We start from the raw sequence: 5,145 nt of genomic DNA on the forward strand, positions 1-5,145 counted from the left end.
GAAGGATTGGTGGAAATTTGTGACGGTGCATCTTACTTCTGCGGAGATCTCAGCGGTGACCTGGGAGAGGTTCACCACTATGTTTAGAGACGAGTACGTTCCCCCGGTGGAAAAGGAACGGTTGGCCCATGAGTTCTTGACCCTCAAGCAGGGTACTGAGTCAGTTACTGTGATCACCAGGAAGTTTCATGAGAGGGCGATGTTTTGCCCTGATCACGTGTCGTCTGAGTAGGAGTGCATGAGCTGGTACTTGAGCATTATGAGGAGGGACATTCGGGAGTTCGTATCGAACTTGACTTACCAGACATTTGCTGAGCTTCAGGAAAATGACCGGAAGAGGGAGATTGAGTTGGAGACTCAGGCCAGGGAGGAGGCCGAGTCTCAGGGGTTGGATAGGCGGCCGACACGGTCTCAGCCGACAGCCAAGCGGGCAAAGCCCGCCGATTCAAGATCTGGAGGCCAGAAGGGCCGCACTTGCGGAAAGTGCGGCAAGGGACACGATGGAGTTCGTCGATCTGGTGCTTGCTACAAATGTGGCAAGGAGGGGCATATAGCCAAGGACTTCCCCAAGGGATTCATGGTTTGCTTTCATTGCAACCAGATGGGCCATCGGAAGGCCGAGTGTCCGCAATTGCGGGGGATAGCACAGGGAGCATAGCAGGGATCTGCCCCTGCCGCTGTGCGCGCTACTGGGGTTCGGCTAGTGAAGGCCGAGGCACCGAAGGCTCGCGGGAGAGCCTTCCAGTTGACAGCGGAGGAGGTCCGCGCAGCACCCGACGTCGTGGCTGGTATGTATTATGTTTTTATTTGTTTATGATGAGATCTTGTGTTTATATTATGATATGCGTAGGTACTTTCCTTGTGAATTATGTACCTGCTTTGGTGTTGTTTGACTCGGCTGTGAGTCGGTCATTTGTTTCATTAGCGTTCATTAGACACATCAGTATACCGCGAGAGGCGATGAGTCGACCTCTATGAGTTTCTATAGCTAACGAGCGAGCAGTGTATGCCACAGACGTGATTCGAGGATGTGTGCTTGAGATTTTCAGCGTTGGGTTTCCGATAGATCTGGTCCCGATTGCGATGGGGGACGTATGTGTCATCGTGGGCATGGATTGGTTGAGCCGATTTGGGGCTATGATAGACTGCGAGCAGCAATTGGTGACAATTCAAGATCCTAGTGGGGGAGTGCTGACAGTCTATGGCGAGGGAACTCGAAGTGGGTCAGCATTCTATTCGGCTGCCAGAGCGAGGCAGAGTTTGTGGCAGGGTTGCAAGGGGTTCGTAGCTTATGTGATGGATACGAGGATTGATTCGGAAAGACCGAGATCAGTTGGCAAGGTTCTGATAGTGTGCGAGTTCCCGGACATTTTCCCCGAGGAGTTGCCGGGTGTGCCTCCCAAGAGGCAGGTAGAGTTCCGTATCGATTTGGTTCTGGGGGCGACACCTATCGCCAAGGCGCCCTATCGCCTTGCGCCTCCAGAGATGCAGGAGTTATCCTCGCAGCTTCAGGAGTTGTTGGGGGAAGGGGTTTATTCGGCCGAGTAGCTCGTCGTGGGGAGCGTCGATCCTTTTTGTCAAGAAAAAGGATGGTTCACACCGGATGTGCATTGATTATCAGGAGTTGAACAAGTTAACGGTCAAGAACCATTATCCATTGCCGAGGATTGATTATTTGTTCGATCAGCTCAGGGGGAATCTTGGTTTACCAAGATAGACTTGAGGTCTGGATATCACCAGATGAGGGTGCGTGATGAGGATATCCAGAAGACAGCGTTCAAGACTCAGTATGGGCACAATGAGTTTGTGGTGATGCCTTTTGGGCTCACCAATGCACCAGTAGCGTTAATGGATCTCATGAACAGAGTATGTCGGCCGATGTGTGATCGATTGGTGATCGTGTTTATTGATGATATTCTAGTGTATTCTAGATCCCGAGAATAGCATGGGGAGCATTTAAGGGAGATCCTCGGGGTATTGAGGTCGAAGAGGCTTTATGCCAAATTCTCCAAGTGTGATTTTTGGTTGCGAGAGGTCCAATTCTTGGGGCATCTTGTTAATAAAAATGGGATATTGGTCGACCCGGCCAAGATTGAGGCGGTGATGAATTGGGAAGTGCTGAAGTTCGCCACGGAGATCAGGAGTTTTCTGGGGTTAGCCGGTTATTATCGGAGATTCATTCAGGATTTCTCCAAGATTGCAGTGCCACTCACTAGGTTGACCCGGAAGGGTGTTGCTTTTTCATGGGGTCTGGAGCAGCAGACCTCATTTGAGACTCTTCACCGGAAGTTGTGCGAAGCCCCCGTGTTATCCCTTCCAGAGAGAGTTGAGGATTTTGTGGTATACTGCGATGCATCGATATCAGGGTTGGGTGCAGTGCTTATGCAGAGGGGGCATGTGATAACATATGCATCGAGGCAGCTGAAGCCTCATGAGGCGAGGTATCCCACTCATGATCTGAAGTTGGGAGCGGTAGTGTTCGCTCTCAAGATCTGGCGCCACTATTTGTACGGGGTTCGGTGTACCATTTACACGGACCATAAGAGTTTGAAGTATTTGATGGATCAGCCCAACCTGAATATGCGGTAGAGGAGATGGTTGTATGTGGTGAAGGATTACGATTGTGAGATCCTGTACCACCCCGGGCAAGGCGAATGTGGTAGCCGATGCCCTGAGTCGGAGGACAGAGAGTGTTCCGATTCGAGGTATGTGTAAGAGAAAGACCGTGATGACTCTGGTGTTAGATACCATTCGTGAGGCTCAGGCAGAGGCTGTGAGACCGAAGAACCGTAAAAAGGAGCGATTGATTGGGCAGGTATCTTAGTTTGTGACTGATAGCTGAGGGCTTATGACTTTTCATGGTCGGATCTGGGTGCTGTTTATTGGCAGAGCACGCAGTGTTTTGATGGAGGAGGCGCATAGATCGAGATTCTCGATTCATCTTGGGGCCGCTAAAATGTATTTGGATCTGAAGAGAGACTATTGGTGGCCTTGTATGAAGAGAGATGTTGCGGGGGTTGTAGAGAGGTGCTTGACCTATCGTCAGGTTAAGACCGAGCACCAGCGTCCGCATGGCAAGTTGCAGCCACTTGAGGTTCCCAAGTGGAAGTGGGAACAAATTTCTATGGATTTCATCACCAAACTACCAAGAACGCCAAGGGGTGTCGATGCAATTTGGGTGATTGTGGATCGATTGACGAAAAGTGCTCACTTCCTTGCTATCAGTGAGAGTTCTTCCGCAGAGAAGTTGGCAAAAATATATGTAAGGGAGGTGGTGTCTCAGCATGGGGTGCCGATTTCGATTGTGTTAGATCGAGATGTATGTTTTACTTCCAAGTCCTGGAAGAAGTTTCATGAGGAGTTGGGTACGAGGTTGCATTTCAGCACTGCTTATCACCCTCGGACCGACGGTCAAAGTGAGTGGATTATGCAGACACTCAAGGATATGCTTCGGGCATGTGTATTAGACTTCGGAGGAAGTTGGGACACGTATCTGCCTTTGACTGAGTTTTCCTATAACAACATCCACCATTCGAGCATCGGTATGCCTCCCTTCGAGCTGTTGTATGGAAGGAGGTGTCGAACTCCCATTTGTTAGGGAGAGGTAGGACAGCGTGTGATGGGTAGTACGGAGATAGTATTCCAGACGACTGAGCAGATTCAACAGGTCAGGCAGAGGTTGCTGACGGCCCAGAGTCGTCAGAAGAGCTACGCTGATAGGCGTCGCTCAGAGCTTGAGTTTCAGGTTGGTGATTTCATTCCCCTGAAGGTATCACATTGGAAAGGTGTGATTCAATTTAGGAAGAGAGGCAAGTTGGGACCTTGATATATCAGTCCATTCAGGGTGACAACTAGGGTGGGCAGAGTAACGTATCGTTTGGAGCTACCTGCCGAGCTGAGTCAGATTTATGATACCTTCCACGCGTCTCAGTTGAGGAAGCGTATTGCCGATGAGTCAGCAGTGGTTCCATTAGAGGACATTCAGGTGGATGCGATCCTGAACTATGTTGAGAGGCCGATCGCGATCCGAGATAGGAGAATCAAGGTTCTGAGGAACAAGGAGTGTTCTTTAAACTGTGTTGCATAGATTTAAGGTCTGTAAGGGGTCTTTGATGTTTTATAATTCTTGTTTAAAAAATATATTATATAATGGCTATTGCATGCATCCAATAAACCGTGGTACACTTTAAAAAATTTTATTTTGTATAAAATCACATTTTAACAACGTTCTTTTATAAAACCCGGTTTTATAAAATTGACACGATCAAATTTTAAATTAATAGCTAGTATTAAGTTTCACCGTTTGACCACTTTAGAGCATCTGCAATCTTTCTGCTAAAACTTCCTTTATAAAATAAGGTTTGGAGTTTGATAAGTTTATAAATCTCTACTTTAAACTTATATAATTTTAAGCTCAAAATTTTATTGGTTTCTAGTTTTAAAAAATAAAGCTTGTTTTATTTTAGAACTATTTTTACCATCTTATGTTAAAAAAGTAAATTTCATTAAAACCAAACTTCTTTTGATGTTTATTTATGTTCAAATATTGTTTTGCATTTAAGAAAATAATTTATCAACCATAAAACAATAATAACAACATCAATGTAAAACAACACAAATATGTTAAAAACATATATGCATAAACTAACCATTTAATGACATTTTGTGAGCCATCACAAAATGCCAAGTCCATTCTTAAAGGGACATTTAAAGGGAATAAAAACTTTATAGTAATGTTTTTGTAGAGGCTCCCACTTGAAAAAACATTCATTGTTTGCAAAAAGTTGAAAAGCTTCTTAAAAGATAATATTTCAACAACATGCAACATGTTTCAGAAAAGGTTGCAGAAAGTGGTGCATTAGGACTAGCAACTCTAAGGAAATCTAAGAACAGCAACACGTTTAGCAGAAACTTACAGAAATTGTTGCAAACATTTTTATACAAAATATATTATTCCTAAAACTAATCTATTATTTACAAAATTAAACAAAGAAAACTTATCTATTTAATTGTTACGTACCATATGAATAAATAAATATTACAAACATTTTTCAATAAATCAACACATGTAACAACACAATGTTCTTTGACTAATTAAACCACATCATATATATATATATATATATATATATATATATATATATA

Source organism: Lactuca sativa, chromosome 6 (genome assembly GCF_002870075.4).
Source record: "Lactuca sativa cultivar Salinas chromosome 6, Lsat_Salinas_v11, whole genome shotgun sequence".
NCBI classification, from domain to species: Eukaryota; Viridiplantae; Streptophyta; class Magnoliopsida; order Asterales; family Asteraceae; genus Lactuca; species Lactuca sativa.